This window comes from Prionailurus viverrinus, chromosome B2 (genome assembly GCF_022837055.1).
Source record: "Prionailurus viverrinus isolate Anna chromosome B2, UM_Priviv_1.0, whole genome shotgun sequence".
Classification (NCBI taxonomy): Eukaryota; Metazoa; Chordata; class Mammalia; order Carnivora; family Felidae; genus Prionailurus; species Prionailurus viverrinus.
The window spans coordinates 130,432,965-130,455,119 of NC_062565.1; the positions used below are offsets into that span (position 1 = coordinate 130,432,965).

At 37.0% G+C, this 22,155-nt stretch overlaps 1 pseudogene; it reads right to left on the reverse strand.

The window, feature by feature from the left end:
- Nucleotides 1–13,231: 13,231 nt before the first annotated feature.
- LOC125166173 (60S ribosomal protein L26-like) lies at nt 13,232–13,664 on the reverse strand (annotated as a pseudogene).
- Between the last annotated feature and the right edge of the window lie 8,491 nt (nt 13,665–22,155).

Below are 22,155 nucleotides of genomic sequence, written 5' to 3' on the forward strand. Positions count from 1 at the left end.
CTGAGAGAACCAGATGTCCTCTCCTCCAGACCAGCATAGCCACTGGTCCCAGGCACCAATAGACAACTGTCCTGTGGTTTTGTATGTTAGTCTGGTTTTTTTAAAAAAAATTATTATTATTTTCTTCTCTTTTCTTTACTTCCCTTCTCTTTTCCCTTCTTGTTCCTTCTACCCTCCTCCTCCCCCCCCCCCCCCCCCACACCTTTCCTTTGGAATCAGGCTTATAGTTCCTGATTTGATTTTTGGCCAATTTTTATTATTTATGTTTTCTCTTTTTCTGTTCTGGTTGTTTGTTTAATCAGGCATTTTTGCTCTATTCTTTAAAAAAATATTTTTTTTAATGTTTATTCATTTTTGAGAGACACAGAGAGACAGAGTGTGAATGGAGGAGGGGCAGAGAGAGAGGGAGACATAGAATCTGAAGCAGGATCCAGGCTCTGAGCTGTCAGCACAGAGCCCAACGTAGGGCTTGAACTCACAAACTATGAGATCATGACCTGAGCCAAAGTCGGACACTTAACCGACTGACCACCCAGGCACTCCTACTTTATTCTTTTTATACCTTTTCTGTACCTCCTTCTTTATTTTCCTCTCTCTCTGGATTAAGTCTTATCGTTTCTTTAATTCTCTGCCTGGTCTTTTTGTTTTTTGTTTTTGCATCTTTCATTTTTCTCTTTGTATGGGATCAGGTGCTCCCATTTCCTTTTTCCCAGGGTTACTTCAACAAACAAATCAAAGCACACCTGACAGAAGGACCATACAATCCACCACTACAAGCAGTGGGATAGAGCAGCCAAATATGCAATAACAGGGTGTATGCAACACACTCCAAAAACACTTCCTGAAGTGCCAGGCCCTGGACAATGTATGACCCCTTTTTAACACAGTAGTGTTTGCAATTGCAGTGCACATAACAAGCTATTAAAATGCATCAAAGACAGAAACCTAGCCAAAATGACAAACCAGAAGAATTCTCCTCAAAAGAAATTTCAGGAAGAAATAACAGCCAGAGAATTTCCCAAAACAGATATAAACAATATATCTGAATAAGAATTTAGAATAACAGTCATAGGACTAATAGCTGGGCTTGAAAAAAGCATAGAAGACAGCAGAGAATCTATTGCCACAGACAGAGATCAAAGACCTAAGAAATAGTCGCAATGAATTAAGAAATGTTGTAAATGAAATACAAAATAAACTAGATGCAATGACAGCAAGGATGGAAGAAGCAGAGGAGAGAATTGGTGAATATGAAAATAAAATTAAGGAAAATGATGAAAAGAGGGAAAGGAAATTACTAGACCACATAGGGAGAATTAGAGACCTAAATTATTCAATGAAATGAAATAATATCTGTATCATAGGAGTTCCAGAAGAAGAGAGAGAAAAAGGGGCAGAAGATTTATTTGAACAAATTATATTTGAGAACTTCCCTAATCTGGGGAAGGATACAGGCATCCAAGTCCAAGAGAGTCCAAGAGGCACAGAGAGCTCCCTTCAAAATCAACAAAAACAGGTCAACACCATGGCATATACTGAAATTGGCAAAATACAAAGATAAAGAGAGAATGCTGAAAGCAGCTAGGGACAATCCAGTAAGGGTAGACACAAAAGAGTAGGAGCAGACCTGTCCACTGAAACTTGGCTGGCCAGGAGGGAGTGGCAGGAAATATTCAATGTGCTGAATAGGAAAAATATGCAGCCAATAATCTTTTATCCAGCAAGGCTGTCATTCAGAATAGAAGGAGAGATAAAGGCTTTTCCAGACCCAAAAAAACTAAAGGAGTTCATGACCAGTAAACAAAGCCTGCAGGAATCTTAAGGAGACTCTTAGTGGAAAGTAGCAAAGACTACAAAGGACCAGAGACATCACCACAAGCATAAAACCTACAGATAACACAATGACACTAAATCCATATCTTTCAATAATCAGTCTGAATGTAAATGGACTAAATGCCCCAATCAAAAGACATAGGGTAACAGAATAGATTAAAAAAACAAAATCCATCTATATGCTGCCTATGAGATATTCAATTTAGACCCAAGGACACCTGCATATTGAAAGTGAGGGGTTAGAGAAGCATCTATCATGCTACTGGATGGCAAAAGAAAGCCAGAGTAGCCATACTTAGACAAACTAGATTTTTTAAAAATTTTTTTAATGTTTATTTATTTTTTTGAGGCAGAGAGAGACAGAGCATGAACAGGGGAAGGTCAGAGAGAGAGGGAGACACAGAATCCGAAACAGGCTCCAGGCTCTTAGCTGTCGGCACAGATCCCGATGCGGGGCTCGAACTCACAGACCGCGAGATCATGGCCTGAGCTGGAGTCGGATGCTCAACTGACTGAGCCACCCAGGTGCCCCAAAACAAAGTAGATTTTAATACAAAGGCTGTAACAAGAGATGAAGAAGGGCATTATATCATAATTAAGGAGTCTATCAATCAAGAAGAGCTAACAAATGTAAATGTTTATGCCCAACATGAGAGCACCCAAATATATAAATCAATTAATCACAAATATAAATAAATGTATAGATAACAATACTGTGATTATAGGGGACTTTAATATTCTACTTACAACAATGGAAAGATCATCTAGGCAGAAAATCAATAAGGAAACAACAGCTCTGAATGATACATTGGACCAGATGGACTTAACAGATATATTCAGAACTTTTTCCAAAGCAGCAGAATACACATTCTTCTCAGTGCAAATGGAACATTCTCCAAAATAGATCACACACTGTATCACAAAACAGTCCTCAACAAATATAAGAGGATTGAGATCATACCATGCATATTTTCAGATCACCACACTATGAAAGTTGAAATCAACCACAAGAAAAAATTTGGAAAGCCCCCAAATACATGGAGGTTAAAGAGCATCCTACTAAAGAATGAATGGGTCAACCAGGGAATTAAAGAAGAAATAAAAATATATGGAAGCAAATGAAAATGAGAACATGACAGTCCAAACCCTTTGGGATGCAGCAAAAGAAGTCCTAAGAGGAAAATACATTGCATTTCAGGCCTTACCCAAGAAACAATAGAGGTCCTAAATACATAACGTGACCTCACATCTAAAGGAACTAGAAAGGCAGCCGTAATAAAGCCCAAAGCCAGCAGAAGAAGAGAAATAATAAAGATTAGAGCAGAAATAAACAATACATAAAAAACAAACAAACAAACAAACAGTAGAACAGATCAATGAAACTAAGAGCCGGTTTTTTGAAAAATAAACAAAATTAATAAACTCCTAGACAGACTTCTCCAAAAGAAAAGAGAGGATTTAGATAGACAAAATCATGAATGAAGAGGAGAGATCACAGCCAACACCACAGAAATACAAACAATTATTAGAGAATACTATGAAAAATTATATGGCAAATAACTGGACAACCTGGAAGAAATCAACAAATTCCTAGACATTGCCAAAACTCAAAAAGGAAGAAATAGAAAATTTGAGCAGATCCATAACCAGCAAACAAATTGAATTGGTTATCAAAAATCTCCCAACAAATGAGTCCTGGGCCAGGTGGATTTCTTGGGGAATTCTACCAGACATTTAAAGCAGAAGTAATACCCATTCTTCTCAAGCTGTTCGAAAAATAGAAGTGGAAGGAAGGCTTCCAGACTCATTTTATGAAGCCATCATTACCTTGATTCCCAAACCAGATAAATCCCCACTAAAAAGGAGAATTACAGGTCAATAATCCTGATGAACATGGATGCAAAAATTCTCAACAAGATACTAGCAAATCGAATTCAACAGCATATTAAAATAATTTTTCACCATGACCAGGTGGGATTCATTCCTCGGACGCAGGGCTGGTTCAATATTTGCAAATCAATCAATGTGATACATCACATTAATGGAAGAAAGGATGAGAACCATATGATCCTGTCAATAGATGCAGAAAAAGCAGTTGACAAAATACAGCATGCTTTCTTAATAAAAACTCTCAAGAAAGTCAGGATAGAAGGAACATATCTTAACACTGTAAAAGCCATATATGAAAGGCCCACAGCTAATATCATCCTCAATGGGGAAAAACTAACAGCTTTACCCCAAAATCAGGAACAAGACAGGGGTGTCCACTTTCACCACTGTTGTTTAACATAGTGTTGGAAGTCCTAGCCTCAGCAGTCAGAACAACAAAATGAAATAAAAGGCATCCAAATTGGCAAAGAAGAAGTCAAACTTTCACTCTTCACAGATGACATGATACTCTACATGGAAAACCCAAAAGACTCCACCAAAAAACTGCTAGAAACTATATGAACTCAGCAAATTTGCAGAATATAAAATCAATGTACAGAAATCAGTTGCATTTCTATACACCAATAATGAAGCAACAGAAAGAGATATAAAGGAATGAATCCTTTTACAATTTACAATTACACCAAGATTGATTAAATACCTAGGAATTAACCTAACCAAAGAGGTAAAAGATCTATACACTGAAAACTACACAAAGCTTATGAAAGAAATTGAAGAAGACACAAAGAAATGGAAAAACATTCCATGCTCATGGATTAGAAGAACAAATATTGTTAAAATGTCAATAGTACCCAAAGCAATCTACTCATTCAACGCAGTCCCAATCAAAATAGCACCAGCATTCTTCTTAGAGCTAGAAAAAACAACCCTAAAATTTGTATTTTAGGTCACAAAAGACCCCAAATAGCCAAAGTAATGTTGAAAAAGAAAACCAAGACTGGAGGCATCAAAATCCAGGACTTTAGCCTGTATCACAAAGCTGTAATCATCAAGACAGTACAGTATTGTCACCAAAACAGACACATAGACCAATAGAATAGAATAGATAACCCAGAAATGGACACCCAAATATATGGCCAACTAATCTTCATCAAAGCAGGAAAGAGTATCCAGTGGAAAAAAGACAGTCTCTTTAGCAAATGGTGCTGGGAAAACTGGATGGCAACATGCAGAAGAATGAAACTGGACCACTTTCTTACACCATACATAACAATAAATTCAAAATGAATGAAAGGGCCTAAATGTGAGACAGGAAACCATGCAAATCCTACAGGAGAAAACAGGCAACAACCTCTTTGACCTTGGCCGCAGCAGCTTCTTACTTGACATGTCTCTGAAGGCAAGAGAAATAAAAGCACAAATGAATTATTGGGACCTCATCAAGATAAAAACTTCTGCACAGCAAGGAAAATAATCAACAAAACTAAAAGGCAACAGACAGAATGGGAGAAGATATTTGCAAATAACATACAGGATAAAGAGTTAATATCTAAAATCTATAAAGAACTTACCAAACTCAACACCTGAAAAACAAACAATCCAGTGAAGAAATGAGCAGAAAACATGAATAGACACTTTTCCAAAAAAGATATCCTGATGGCTAACAGACATATGAAAAAATGCTCAACATCACTTGTCATCAGGGAAATACAAATCGAAACCACAATGAGATACCATCTCACTCCTGTCAGAGTGGCTAAAATTAACAACTCAGGAAACAACAGATGTTGGCAAGGATGTGGATAAAGGGGAACCCTCTTGCACTGTTGGTAGGAATGCAAACTGGTGCTGCCACTCTGGAAAACAGTGTGGAGTTTACTCAAAAAATTAAAAATAGAACTACCCTATGACCCAGCAATTGCACTACTAGAAGTTTACCCAAAGGATACAGGAGTGCTGATTTGTAGGGGCACATGTACCCCAATGTTTCTAGCAGTGCTATTAACAATAACCAAATTATGGAAAGAGCCCAAATGTCCATCAACTGATGAATGGATAAAGAAGATGTGGTTTATATATAATAGAATACTATTCAGCAATGAAAAAGAATGAAATCTTGCCATTTGCAGCAACGTGGATGGAACTGGAGGGTATTATGTTAAGTGAAATAAATTGGTCAGAGAAAGACAGATATCATATGATTTCACTCAAATGTGGAATTTGAGAAACTTAACAGAAAACCATAGGGGAAGGGAAGAAAAAAATAAGATACAAACAGAGAGGGAGGCAAACCATAACAGACCTTAAATACAGAGAACAAACTGAGGGTTGATGGGGGTGGTTGGTTGGGGGGGGGGGGTTGGGAAAAATGGGTGATGGGCACTGAGAAGGGCACTTGTTGGGATGAGCACTGGTTGTTGTTATGTAAGTGATGAATCACGGGAATTTACTCCCGAAGCCAAGACTACACTGTATATTAGCTAACTTGACAATAAAAAAAAAAAATGACAAGAAAAAAAAGCTCACAGTTTTTCTCTATTGACTTATGAGTGGGTTGTTCATATAAGTCCTTAATTATGGTGAGATATGTTCCCTCTAAGCCTACTTTGTTGAGATTTTTTAAAATCATGAATGGATATTTTACTTTGTCATATGCTTTTTCTGCATCTATTGTAATGATCATATACTTTTTATCTTTTCTCTTGCTGAAGTGATGTATCATGTTAATTGATTTGTGAATATTGAACCACTCTTGCATCTCAGGAATAATCCCACTTGATTATTGTGGGTGAATGTGAGTTCACAATTATTGTGAGTGAATGATTTTTTTTAATGTATTGTTGGATTTGGTTTGCTAATATTTTGTTGAGGATATTTGCATCTATGTTCATCAGAGATATTTACTTGTAGTTCTCTTCTCTCTCTCTCTCTCTCTTTGTAGTATCTTTATCTGGTTTTGGTATAGGGTAATGCTGCCTTCATGGAATGAATTTGGAAGCTTTCCTTCCTCTTCTATATTTTGCATAGTTTGAGAAGAGGTTTAGCTCTTCTTTAAATGTTTGGTAGAATTCATCTGTGACGCCATCTGGTCCTGGACTTTTGCTCGTTGGGAGTTTTTTGATTATTGATTCTATTTTATTGCTGGTAATTGGTCTGTTCAAATTTTTCTATTTCTTCCTGATTCTACTTTGGGAGGTTTTGTGTTTCTAGTAATTTATCCCTTCCTCCCAGGTTGTCCACGTTGTTGGTATATACTTTTTCATAATATTCTCTTATAATCCTTCGTATTTCTATGGTGTGGTTGTAATGTCTCCTCTTTCATTTCTGATATTGGTAATTTGAGTCCTCTCTCTACAAAAAAAAAAAAAAAAAGGGTATTTTGCTAAAAACTCTTAGCATGTTGGAAATGAGGAGCACAGCTTAGAAACTCACCTAAGTAAGTCTTGCACATGAATGAGGGTGTGGAGTGGGACAATCCCTTTGCACTTCACAGCAGGACATCAACTGCTTTGTCATCTTGAGGGCATCTCCACTGTGGTGGAGACAGCTATGCTGGGAAAACCTGTCAGTAGATAGCAATGTGATTCTGCAGGATGGTGGCGACAAGTAACAGTTGCAGACATTCATGAGTACATGTGTGAACCCTCTGGGAACTCTCAAAAGTCCTCTGGAACTGCCTACCCAGTGTAAGGCTGATAGAGCCTAGGGAAGCTTGGTTATAGCTCTAGCATATCTACAACACTCAGCAGAGTGCAAACACTTAGCAGATCCTCAACCCATTTCTCCACTCATCCTTCCCCAATTCAGTGCCTTGACCCTGCTGCCCTTCTGTCACCAAGGAGGCCACCCTGAATACACATTTTAATTACTATCAGTTTGAGGAACTGTTGCTTCCTGACACACCCTCCCATATTCTTGCATTTAATGACAGTAACTGTGACAATCTGTTACTTTTTATTAATTCCAAAAGGGCAGCTAATTTTTTCAAAGTGGGCAGAGGAATCAATAACCTAGAAAATCTAGTTTTCAAAACTAACTTTTGCAAAAAGATAGTTTTGTTGTTCTTGTTGTTGTGCTTTGTGTTGAACCTGAATGATTCCACGAGTCACTGCCGGAACGATTTGTCTTTTCTTTTAAAAAAAATTTTTTTTAATGTTTATTTTATTTTTGAGAGAGACAGACAGACAGAGCATGAGCGGGGGAGGGGCAGAGAGACAGGGAGACAGAATCGGAAGCAGGCTCCTGGCTCCGACCAGTCAGCACAGAGCCTGACCCGGGGCTCGAACTCACCAACTGTGAGATCATAACCTGAGCTGACGTCGGGCACTCAACCAACTGAGCCACCCAGGCGCCCCCCTTTTGTCTTTTCTTTTGTTTTCCTTGCTCTAGAAAGTTAATTGACTTTCTTTGTATTAAAAAACAACTCAAACTCGGATATAGAATTAGAACTAAAAATATTAACCTAATAGTTTATTTTCATTCCATCCATATACTTTCCTAAGCCTTCTTCCAGTTTAGGATTCAGCTGGAGTGATGTGTGATTCTGAGCTCTGATTGGTGCCCCAACGCTTCCCGTACAAGTAGGGTTAGTACAAAACATATGAAATAGTTTGAATCAGATCAGACACAAGAAATATGGACACAAAAAAGAGGTCAGAGAGGGCACAGAAGAGGGATAGGAAGAGGACAAACAACATAAAATTACAAAAAGGTTAATATGAAATCGATTTTTCAGGAATCGGTGTCCTTATAAGGCCGATGTGGGGTTTATTTTCAAATAACTTATTAATTTTAATTGGGAGTTTATTATTCATTTCAAATTCTATAGCTGTATCTTCCTGTATGAATCTAATACACAGAGAACTAATTGAGAAATTGACAGAAATTGGCCAACATGGACAAAAGATTGATATGAAATAGGTCTTGTGGTCATATTTAACACAGACAATTCAATGTTGAAATTATTTTCACTTCTATCTTCTGTCACGAGAAAATTAGCAGCAATCAAACTATAATTTTCTTTTTATTATTATTTCTGAACAGGCCTGAGAGTTAAAAGAGAAAGTAAGGTAACATAAGTGACAAACTAAATGACCTAGCAAGTGTTTGACTGAGATAAGTTATAACACTCTGCTAAAAATTGAAAAACTGTCACTTCCTTGTTAGAGCTGAAAATAGTTCTTACAAGTTGTTCTTCCTGATGCAAAACCATATTAAGCTTTGTGTATTAATACAAATCACTCAAAACAGTTCCAAGTAAGTACATATAGATTTAGAGAGAATTATGTAGTGAATAAGACTAGATTGTTGATAAAGCATTTACTCCAGTTTAAATGAGTATTTTATCCAAAGAGCACTGACTTGAGGTTTTTCTATAAATTTTAGTGCTTACATACCAATTCCACTTAATAAATATGTGTTGTGCAGCTGTTAGGTAAAAATCCAGAGACTAGGTGCTCCCAGGACTACCAAAGTGAATCATATGTAGTGAAGGCTATATAATTTACAGTAAAATCATAGTTATGAATATGAAAATTTATAATTTACTATAATGAAAGGCAGCATAAATACAGTGGCTATTCCTAGAATGAGTAGGCTATTTTTAATTGAAATGTTGAAAAATGAGTTTATAAAAGTAATATTATTTTGGGATAGAATTGGAAGTCTGTGCAGTGTTTCAAAAGCTCGTGTTGGGCTTTTAGGGAGCTCATTCTGGTAGAGGGTCTGTCAGGATCAAAGTTATGGAGAACTGAAAGCTCATGGTATATTCAGGGAATGGCCAGTTGAGAGGATAAAGAAGGAAAAAGAAGTGTCCTTACACAGCTAGATTGCTGGGTAAGCAGACTCTGTAAGGCTGATGCCTGAGCTTGAAGTCCAGAGCACAGGCAGATGGGAAAGAAAGACAGATGTAAAGTGGGGAAGAGCAAAAACAAGGTGAGGCTCACAAGGACAGACTGAAACCCTTGTCAATTCTCATTGCCCCAGATCTTGATGCTATGAGTGTCCTGCAGAATCTGAGTCCCCTCACGATGGAGTTAATCACACACCCCTGGTCTGGGAGTCAGAAAAGGTGAAGGAGGATCCCGGGGCAGGTGGAAACAGTTGGAAGCCTGGCTGCTGCCTCACACCAATGAAGTCATCCAGCAGGTAAACAACGGTGTGCGTGTGCGTGAGCTACAAAGATTCCCTCCAAATCTCATGCAAGACTCTCTCCTGTGCCCCTCCCTCTGCAGAAACACACGGGCAGGGGAATTCTGGGAAGTATAATTTAGCCTGGCCACCACACATGATGTTTTGGTTTATTTTAGAAACATTTTAATAAAGGGAACACAGTGATAAAGATATCTGGAAAACATTTTGGTAGATGAAGATCTAGCTTATTGCGAGATCCATACTCCAGAAGTTTTATAAACTTTGCTTAATGGAGAATATATCTGGCTTGGCCCCAGCAGGAAACAAGTCCTTTTGAGGTGAGATTTTGATGAAAATCTGTTAAATTTATCTAAGTGAAGAGAACCAGGAAGGAAAACTGGGGCATCTAGAACAGGACTGGCAGGAAGCCTTTCCTGCCCCACAGCTCTGGCAGGCTGAGCTCCACGGGAACTGTGATGGTCAGCAGCAGCTACAGCCAGAGCCTCAGCGTCACCCAGAGAAGCAGAGAAGAAATTCCCTGGCCCAGTCTCATCCTGCCTTTGGGTTTCCTGCCAAAGCCTCCTGGGACGGAAAGCAGCAGATACAATGGCTCAAAGTGGATGTGGGAGGCACAGAGAGCAGCTAGCTCAGTGAACGGTATCTAATTCAGCCAAACTTCCTAACATTTACCAAAGAGCCTGAAATAGTCATGATGATAAATAATCTGGTGTAAGGTTTACATTTTCTGTGAAACTTGTTCTTTTCCACTGGTGTTGAAATATATTCATCATCATCTTGACAAATGCCATTAATTTTCATTTTTCTTCAAATGGAACATTGCCCTATAAATTATTTTCACAGCAAAGAGTGACTCAACTCTCAATAAAAGTGATTTATGGAAATCTGCCATGTTCTCACTCTGCTACTCATAAATTTTCTGCATGTAGTCAAACTTCTTTAAGTGTTCTGAGTCACAATAACTCATGGTCAGGCACTGAAATGCAATTCAACTATTCGAAAGGTGAACACATATAATGGGTTGATATGTCATTCAAGTAATAATATAAGAAAGCAAGCGGCTCAACAAAGTCAAAGCACACATGCACTTAGTTCAAAAAGTTGGTGGATTTAGACTCATAAAGTCTGTGCCATAACAAATACTCCTCAAGTGTATGCTCGTTTTCAGTATACACTTTCCTCCTCTCTATTTTCAAGTGCTTCCATGTACGTCATCTTATTTATCCCCGAATAGAGGAATTATCCCCATAAGGCAGATGACAAAACTGAAACCCAGGAAGTTTAAATGACTTGCTCACTCTATTCAGCTGGGGAAGCTAACAACCCATAAATTGAAAGCAGGTACTGTGCTTTCAAACACTCCAACTTTAATAAAATACTTTACAATATATTAAAAGGCCATTTACCTGCTTGCTGACTCTGTAACCTATACTTTCTGTGACCTGTCGTCCTAAAAATCGGTCTTTTGATTTCACTCCTGGGAGGGCCCTGCCTTGTCAGGAGGAAGTGTTAGTACAGTCATATAGAAAAGCCTTTAACATTTTAAACCTCTTTGCACACTTATCAGGTCCAGAGCAATTAAAAATGAACAAACAATCAGACAAAACCAACTCAAGTGGTAGTGGTGACCTTTGAAAGCTACTCTTTAGGTCAAGAGACCATCAACTGATGGCTATAAGGACAGAAGTCATCAAAGGTACCTGAAACACAGATAACCAGCTCAAAGCCAGCGCAGAAAAGGAACCCTGCCAGAAGCTTGTGTTTGTCTATTTAATCTTCTTCAACAAACACTGGAGAACACAAGGTTGTGTGAAAGGTTTCTCAGACATATATTTTTAGGAAAGTCTACTCTTACCTGCCATTTTCCTTTCATTCACAATGATAATATTATTTACTGAGTTCTTACTACATGCCAAGCACTCTTAGATCTTTATGTAGTAAACTCACTCATCCCCATATAGGCCCTATGACATAGGTGCCCTTTTTATCTTGACTTTCAGGTAACCAAGCAAGCAGAGGAAGGTGAAGTGACTTGGCCCAGGTCATCCAGCTCAGCAAAGCTCTGAGCCCAGACAATTTCTCTCTCTCTTTTTTTTCTTTTCTTTTTTTTTTTAATTTTTATTTTTTTTATTTCAATGTTTTTTTTGTTTTGTTTTTGTTTTTGTTTTTTGGGTTTTTTTGGGGGGGACAGAGAGAGACAGAGCATGAATGGGTGAGGGGCAGAGAGAGAGGGAGACACAGAATCAGAAACAGGCTCCAGGCTCCGAGCCATCAGCCCAGAGCCCGACGCGGGGCTCGAACTCATGGACCGCGAGATCGTGACCTGGCTGAAGTTGGACGCTTAACCGACTGCGCCACCCAGGCGCCCCTCTCTTTTTTTTCTTAATGTTTATTCGTTTACTTCTGAGAGAGAGAGAGTGGGGGAGTGGTTGAGAGAGAGGGAGGGAGACTCCCAAGCAGACTCTGCACTGTCAGCACAGACCCCAATGTGGGGCTTGAACCCACAAACCATGACCTGAGCCAAAGTCAGACGTTTAACCGACTGAGCCACCCAGGCACCTCTACTCTTTTTTTTTTTTTTAAATGTTTATTTATTTATTTTGAGAGAGAGAGAGAGAGAGAGAGAGAAGAGAGAGCGGGGCAGGGGCAAAGAGAGAGTATCCCAAGCAGGCTCTGTGCTGTCAGTGCAAAGCCTGAGGTGGGGCTCACACTCATGAGCTGTGAGTTCATGACCTGAGCAGAAATCAAGAGTCAGAGGCTTAACTGACTGAGCCACTCAGGCGCCCCTGGATGGTCTGACTCTTAACCTCTATGTCTTATTGTACTCCAGTTCAGGCCTTCATCAGTTCCCTTAGATGCATTCCTGTTCACCTGAAATCTTCCAGAGCACAAGCATCTGTACCAGTAGAGTGCCCAGTACTGTGAATGCTCAGCCGAGTTCATTGTATGATTGATAGAATGAATGAAGGAGGGACAGATGAATGAAAGAATGAGTATAGAAATGTGTTCTGAGAGGTCAGAAAAAGAAGAGATTCTTTTAGAGTAGGTGAGGTAGGAAGAAAACGTTACATCAAAGAGCCTTGAATAATGGTAGGATTTCAAAAGGCAGAGATAAAGAAAAGGGAATTTCAGGTGGAAAAATTATATAAACCTGGAGACACTGGAAAGCCTGGAGATACAGTCAGAGAACAGCAAGTTGAACAAATTGGCAGTGGCTTATTCTTGGGCTACATGAATGAAGGTAATGCAGGGAGAGGTCTGATCAGGTTAACGTGAGGTTAGTTTGCTGAATGTTTTATTTTTTTTTTTTTCATTTTAATAGTTTTTGTTTAAAGCTGTGTATAAGATTAGTTTATTCCTACATCTTCTCAATTGTTTCTTTCTTATATTTGCCATTTTATTTTACTACTTGCTGAGATTTGGTTTTACGTTCAAGGATCTTTTTGTGGTCTTTGTCCACTTTTAGTCTAGTGATAACCACCTTGCTGGGGTGAATGTCCACATGGACAGTTGTGCCACTTGCCTTCTGTCGCTGTACTTATTCACTGTAGATGGCATATTTTTTCCCATACACCTGGACTACTTTGCCAATTTGCTGACCTTTGTAGTGTCTTTGCACAAGCTGTACTTCATCATCCTTCCAGATGGCCACCGGTCAAATGTTGTACTTCTGTCTCAGCTTTTTGGAAAGAGAGGAAGATACAATCTCTCTGCAAATGTGGGAAAGGTGCATTGAAATGCCTTCTATGGTTCTTGCTCCGCTCAGAAGTCACAGAGGGATTGGACTTCATCTTGGCCACTGGCACTTCAGTGATGGCCGCAAAAAGAAAGAAGTACTGAATGTTTTATAGCAGGCTGAAAGAATCACTGCTTAAAGAACTGGATGCCTCCGGAGGAGTATAAATGTAGATGTAAAGGATGACAATCTTGGGACTATGCTTTTGGGAAACTGAATGGGCAGTAATGTGTCAGAAATTCAGGGCAGGGGTTGCTGACGTATAATGAATGAATACATGAATGAGTCTTAGGACGTCTGTGAATCCCTGAAAGGCACACAAAATTTTGTCTGTATTTGTTTATGTACATATTTCTACTGAGACTGTCTACAACCTCTCAATGATTCTCAAAAATTGTGACCAAACAGGACAGCCACAAGGCAAAGATCCAAATAGATACCATAATTCCATACATCTAAATATCTTAATATTATAATATTATATAATATTTATATAATATTATAAATGAAGTTAAACTGTTGAATAAAATATGTTCTTCAACCTCACAATATGTAGTACAGTAATGATATTCGAATTTTACTTTGAATTTACTTTCATAAAAATGTAAATTAATGTAAATACTAAAACCTCAAAATATTAAACATGTTAAAAACTATATATAAAAACTATCCATTAAAAACTAAAAAGCAATTAAAATAATGATGAGATACTACTACGTACCTATGCTAATAGGTATCCAAAATACCAACAACACCAAATGCTGGTGAGGATACGGAGAAACAGAAGATCTCATTCACTGCCGGTGGGAATGCAAAATGATGCAGCCACTTTGGAAGACAGTTTGACAGTTTCTTACAAAACTAAACATGCTGTTATCATAGAGTCTGGCAATCCCGCCCTTTGGTTGGTGAGTGGATAAACAAATTGAGCATAGCCAGACAACAGTATATTATTCAACAACAAAAAAGAAATGAGCTATCAGCTACAAAAAGACACACTGGAAACTTGAATGCATATTACTTAGTGAAAGAAACCATTCTAAAAAGGCTACATACTATACAAGTCCAACTATATGACATTTTGGAAAAGGCAAGAGTGTGGAGACATAAAAAAAATCAGTGGTTTCCAGGAAGGAAGGGGGTGATGAATAGGTGGGCCACAGGAATTTTTAAAGCAGTAAACTATTTAGTATGATACATGTGGATATGTTTATTTAAATTCAATTCAAAAAGAAAATCACACACACATTCACATGCTCTCCCCACCCCCACACACACTCCAGAGCATGTACAACACACAGTGAATCCTAATATAAACTATGGACTTTAGTTAATAATGTATCAATAGTGGCTCATCAGTTGTAACAAATGTATCCACTAATGCCAGAGGAGGGTTTTGGTGAATATAAAAACTTAAAAATTATTTAAATAGAAAGGAATTTTATTAATTTATTAATTCATGCATTTGGAAGCTGATATTGATACATAAACTTAAGATTATTTCTTCTTGATTAATTGATCTCTTTATCATTAAGAAATCACTTTCTTTATCACTACTACTATTTCTGCTCTGAAATGTGTTTTATCTAGCATTAATGGAAATACTCTTGGTTTCTTTTGATTTGTGTTAGCTATCTTTTTTCTATTCTTTTGTTTTCAATCTGTTTGAATCTTTATATTTAATAAGAGATTTTCTTGTAGGCAGCATTTAAAAAAAGCATTTTGCTTTTTATCCAATCTGACCATCTCTGCCTTTTAATTAAGAGTGATTAGACCATTTATATTTAATGTGATTATTTTGTGTTAGATTGACATCTAATCTTGCTGTTTGTTTTCTATTTGTTCCATCTCTGTTCTTTTTTCCCTCTTTTTTTGCTTTCTTTTGGATCAATTAAACATTTTAATGGCTCCATTTTTGTTCTCTTTTCCTGGCATGTTATTTTGTCATTTTAGTTGCTTTGGGGTTTATAGTATCCCTCATTCACTTATTACAGTTTACTTTCAAGGGATATTATATCATTTTACAAATAGTTTATGAGCCTATTTTAAGGTTCTATTATTGTCATACATTTTTCATTTGAATATTTTATAAATCCCACACTATATTTTTATTATTTTTGTTTAAATAGCTAATTATCTTTTAAAGACATTTAATAATAAGAAAAAAATTTGCATATTTATTTATGTAGTTACCATTTCTGGTATTCTTCCTTTTTTATTGGTAGATGTCCATATTTCCATCTAGTATCATTTTCCTGTTGCCTGAAGGGCTTCCTTTCATATATCTTACAGTGTGCTGGTAATAAATTTTATAGTCTGTTGGTAATAAATTCTTTCAGTTTTTTATGTCTGAGAAAATATTTATTTCATCTTCGTTTGTAAAAGATACATTGTGTATAAAATGATAGACTGACAGTATTTTCCTTTAATATTTTTACCTTTTAGTCCTCCACCATTTCTCTGTTATATTATTACAGATGTGAAATTTGCTGTTTTCCTCATCTTTTGATCTTTTTTTATTTTCTAAATAACATGTCTTTTTTCCTCTGGTTGCTTTTAAGATGTTCTCTTTATCATTGGTTTTGCGTATGGTTTTAGTTATGATATGCTTTGGTGTACTTCATGTATCTTGTGCTTGGGTTCACGGAGCTTCTTGGATCTATGGGTTTATAGGTTACAATAAATCTGGAAGAATTTTGGACATTATTTCTTCAAATACTTCTTCCATCTCTCTTTTCCTTTGGGGAATTCCAACTGTGTGTGTGATATGTGTGTATGTTGGGAGGGTACTGGGATTTCCTACTCTTAAAGAGAACAGATAAATTACTATGTCTGGTAATTTTTAAATAGATGCTGTAGATTATGCATTATACCTTTTTGGGTGCTAGGTATTTTTGAATTCCCATAAGTGTTCTTGAACTTCATTATGTTAAATTACTTGGAGACAGTTTGATGCCACTGAGAGAAAAATTTTCCGACCACTCTTTCCAGTAAATTATGAGGTTTTCCAGTCTGGTTTGTGAGAACAGGCACCATTTCTGGCTGTGTGTAGACAGTAGTTACTGCTTCCTCCAATCCTTTTAGTTGGTTTTGCCCCCAGCCCCAGGTAGTTTTCTGACATGCATTAACTGATAAATCCTCTGCTGAATACTCAAGGGGGATCTTTTTTTTTTTTTTAATTTTTTTTTCAACGTTTTTTATTTATTTTTGGGACAGAGAGAGGCAGAGCATGAACAGGGGAGGGGCAGAGAGAGAGGGAGACACAGAATCGGAAACAGGCTCCAGGCTCTGAGTCATCAGCCCAGAGCCTGACGCGGGGCTCGAACTCACGGACCGCGAGATCGTGACCTGGCTGAAGTCGGTCGCTTAACCGACTGCGCCACCCAGGCGCCCCGTCAAGGGGGATCTTGTGCAAATCTGCTCGCATCTCTCTCTAGTCATCTCTCTATCTCCAGTATTCTATCCTATGAACTTTAGTCACCTTCATTTCCCTGGATTCAGCTTCATCTCAACTCAGGGAATCTGCCTGGCTTCTTCTCCATGCCATGTGCTAGAAACTCTCCCAAAGCAGCAAGCTGGGACAAGTGGGGCTTACTTTGCATGTTTTCCATATCTTGGGGATCACAGTCCTTCATTATTTGATGTTTAATATCTTGAAAATTGGTGTTTATATATTTTGTCTTTGCTCTTGTTATTCAGTTGAGAGGTTAAATCTGGTCCCTGTTACTCCATCATGTTTGGAAGCAGAAGTCAATGTATAAGTATTAACCAAATAGTAGAGCAGTATCTAGACTCATTTTACTCAGCTTGGGCAGGAGTAGAAAAATGACTGTTAATAACCAAGACTTACAGTGGGGTTCCATGAATTTCTGGATTTACCATAAACTTGTAGAGTTAGAAAGGTACACAAAAATTATCTGTCCTAAGAGAATATGATGCCTGGGAATAGTCTAGGGTAGAAGGCATAAATATGAGGGAATATACTGACCATGAGTTAACAAATACTTTTGCTTAGGAATTAACTATTCTAAAGACTTTTGTACAAGGCCCAACATTTGCCATAACAAAAAATTTAAAAAAATTATGCAGTCCAACTCTTTGGTTTTACAGAATAGGAAATCCTATAAAGAAAGGTATGCAGCTATGTTGGGGATAGCATGATGATGATGATAATGATAATGTTCATTATTTTACACTAGCAAAGTGCTTTCTCATTTCATCCTGCACGAACCACAGAAATAAAAGAAGAAATGAGTGCTTGGAGAAAGGTGAGTCTGTCTGATTTATCATGATGAAAATTTGTGGTTATTACAAATAAAGCTGGAAAGTGATGATGATGACGATGATAATTATAGTAGCTTACTATATTCAAGGCACAGTTCTAAGCGGTTTGCATGAGTTATCTCATTAATTTGTAATAACTTGCATATACAAAATAGTCTACAATTCACATTTTTTTTCACATTTTGGCATTTCTGAAGTCAGGATGCATCTTTTGACTATTGGTATAGTTACTGTCAATATGGAGAGTTTAGTATTTTCAGAGAGGGTGTGCCTTTGTTTTAGCTGGTCATCTAGTGGCATAATCAATCCATTCCCTATAAATGAATATCTGCTTGAGGCTCTTTGTCCCACACAGGTAATATGAATTCAGACTTCTGAACCATTTTACAAAGTTGGCATTGCCCTGATGCCAAATCCAACTTGATACATTTCTCAGGGGAGATTTTTTTTCCTCCCTACATCCAGTGTCAAATTAAGACACAAGTAAGACCTAGATTGAGACAAGATGGTGGCAAGGAGGAGTTGTCAAAGGATGAAAATGGGGTGACAGAAGCAGAATTTAAAAGCAGTTTCTATCAACACATCTTTTTTTTCACTCTACTTGATTAGTACCTTGATTCTCTATGGCAGTAGCAACAGTAAAATAGGCAATATTAAACACAACTATTTTGAAACATTTATTTCCAATTGAAATGGAACTTTATATTGTGTTTATTAATTTCTGTATTTTTCTCTTCCAGATGACTATAAATGAAAAGTAGAGTTTGTTTTGACACTTTCAACAATGGATAGATCATTCACACAGAAAATCAATAAGGAAACATTAGACTTACACTATGCACTGTAACAGATGGACTTAACATTTGCAGAACATTCCACCAAACAGCAGAAGAATACACATTTTCTCAAGCGCACATGTAATGTTCTCCAGGATACATCATATGTTAGACCACAAAGCATCTCTTAATAAATTTAAAAAGATAGAAATCATATCAAGCAACTTTTCCGAACATAATGGTATAAAACTAGAAATCAGTTGCAAGAAGAAAACTGAAAAATTCACAAATACGTGGTGAGTAAACAACATGCTACTGAAAAACCAATGTATTTAAAAAGAAATCAGGGGCATCTGGGTGGCTCAGTCGGTTAAGTGGCCGACTTTGGCTCAGGTCATTTTCTCACAGTTTGTGGGTTCGAGCCCCACATTGGGCTCTGTGCTGACAGCTCAGAGCCTGGAGCTTGCTTCAGATTCTGTGTCTTCCTCTCTCTCTGCCCCTCCCCACCTGTGCACTGTCTCTCTCTCTCTCTCTCTCTCAAAATAAATACACATTAAAAAATTAAAAAAAAAGAAGAAACCAAAAGAGAATTAAAAATTCATGAGACAAAAAAATATGGAAGCACTACCTACCAAAACTAATGGAGGAAAAGCAGCTGTAAGAGGGAAGTCCATAGCAACAAATGCCTACATAATGAAAAAAAAAACCCACTTAAATAAACAACTTTACACCTCAAGAAATAAGAAAAGAATAATAAACTAAACATAAAGTTAGCAGAAGGAGAGAAATAACAAAGATGAGAGTGGAAATAAAGGGAGTAGAGACTATAAAGACAATTAAAAAGATCAATGAAACTAAGGGGAGGGTTTTTTTGGAAAAAGCAAACAAAATTGATAAACCTTTATCTAGGATTACCAAGAAAAAAAGAGACAGAGAAGACTCAAAGTTAGAAATGAAAGAGACATTATAACTGATATCACAGAAATACAAAGGATCATGAGAAACTAAGATGAATAATTATATGCTAACAAATTGCCAACCTAGAAGAAAAAGAAATTTCCTAGAAACATACAACCTCCTAAGCCTAAGTCATGAAGAAATACAAAATCTGAATAGACCCATTACAAATAAGGTGATTAAATCAGTAATAAAAGCCCTCCCAATAAACAAAAGTCTAGGACCAAGTGGCTTCACTGATGAAATTCTACCAAATATTTTAAAACTGAGTACCAATCCTTTTCAAACTATTCCAAAAAAAAAAAAAAAAATAGAAGAGCACAGAACACTTCCAAACCATTTTACAAAGTTGGCATTACCCTGATACCAAATCCAATTAAGGACAACTACAAGAAAAAAAAAAAATTACAGGCCATACTGATGAACATAGATGAAAAATCCTCAACAAAATATTAGCAAACTGAATTCAACAATATATAAAAAAGATGGCATACCATGATCAAGTGCAATTTATTTCAGGGATGCAAGAATGATAAAACATCTCCAAATTAATCAACGTGATACACCACATTAAGAAAGTGAAGGATAAAAATCTTACAATCACCTCAATAGACGCAGAAAAAGCGTTTGACAAGGTTTAACATTGATTCATGATAAAATCTCATAACAACCTGAGTACAGAGTGAACATACCTTAACATAATAAAGGCTACATATGACAAGCCCATAGTTGTCATCAGGCTCAATGGTGTAGAGCTGAAAGCTTTTCTTTTTTTTTTTTTTTAAATTTTTTTTTTTTCAACGTTTATTTATTTTTTTTGGGACAGAGAGAGACAGAACATGAACGGGGGAGGGGCAGAGAGAGAGGGAGACACAGAATCAGAAACAGGCTCCAGGCTCTGAGCTATCAGCCCAGAGCCTGACGCGGGGCTCGAACTCACGGACCGCGAGATCGTGACCTGGCTGAAGTCGGACGCTTAACCGACTGCGCCACCCAGGCGCCCCAGAAAGCTTTTCTTATAAGATCAGGAACAAGACAAGGATGCCTACTCTTGTCACTTTTATTCAACATGGCACTAGAAGCTTTAGCCACAGCAATTAGGTGGGAAAAAGAAATAAAAGCCATCCAAATAGAAAGGTAGAAATAAAACTTTTTCTACTTGCAGATTACATATAATAGATAGAAAATCCTAAAAACTCCACCAGAAATTGTTAGAGCTAATTTAAAAATTCAGTAAAGTTGAAGGATACAAAATCAATACACAAAAATCAGTTGCGTTCCTACATCTTGACAATGAACTGCCAGTAAGAGAAATTAAGTAAACAATCCACTTACAATTACATCAAAATGAGTGATTTTTGAGGAATAAATTTAATCAATGAGGAGAAAGATCTATACACTGAGAACTATAAGACATTGATGAAAGAAATTGAAGAAGACAAAAATAAATGGAAAGATAATATGTGTTCATGGATTAGAAAAATTAATATTGTTAAAATATCCATACTACCGGAAGCAGTTTGACAGGGATTCAATACAACCAAAATTCCAGTGGCATTTTTCACAGAAATAGTATGATATTGGCATAAATAGAGACACATAAATCAATGCAACATAATAGAGAGCCCAGAAATAAACCCATGCATATGCGGTCAACTAATTTTCCATAAAATAGCCAAGAATATACAATGGAAAAAGGCTAGTCTCTTCCATACATGGTGTTGGAGAAACTGGCCAGCCAAATGTAAAAGAATGAAACTCTCCTCTGTCTCACATCATACAAAAAACCAAGTCAAAGTACTTGAATGAAAGACCTGAAACCATAAAACTCCTTTGAAGAAAACAGGGGATAAGCTCCTTGACATCACTCTTGGCAATGATTTTTTTTTTTTTTTTGGATTTGACACCAAAAGCAAACATAATAAAAGCAAAAATAAACAAGTGAAATGACATCAAATAAAAAGATTTTGCACAGGAAATTATCAACAAAATAAAAAGGCAACCTACCAAATGGGAGAACATATTTACAAATCATATATATTATAAGGGGTTAATATCCAAAGCATATAAATGACTCATACAACTCAATATCAAAAACAAAACAAAACAAAACAAAACAAAACATTTTAAAAATGGGCAGAGGTACTGAACAGACATTTCTCCAAAGAAGAGATACAAATGACCAACATATGAAAAGGTGTTCAACATCACTAATTATCAGGGAAATACAAATCAAAAGTACGAGTTATCACCTTACACCTGTTAGAGTGGCTACCATCAAAAAGATAAGAGATAACAAGTTGAAAAGGATATGCAAAAAGGGGACCCCTTGTGCATTGTTGGTGGGAGTGTAAGTTGGTTCACCCTCTATGGAAAATAGTATGAAAATTCTTCAAAAAATTGAAAATAGAACTACCATATGATCTAGCAATTCCACTTCTGGGTATAAATCCAAAGGAAATGAAAATGGAATAATGAAGAGATATCTGCACTCCCATGTTCCTTGCAGCATTATTCACAGTGGCCAAG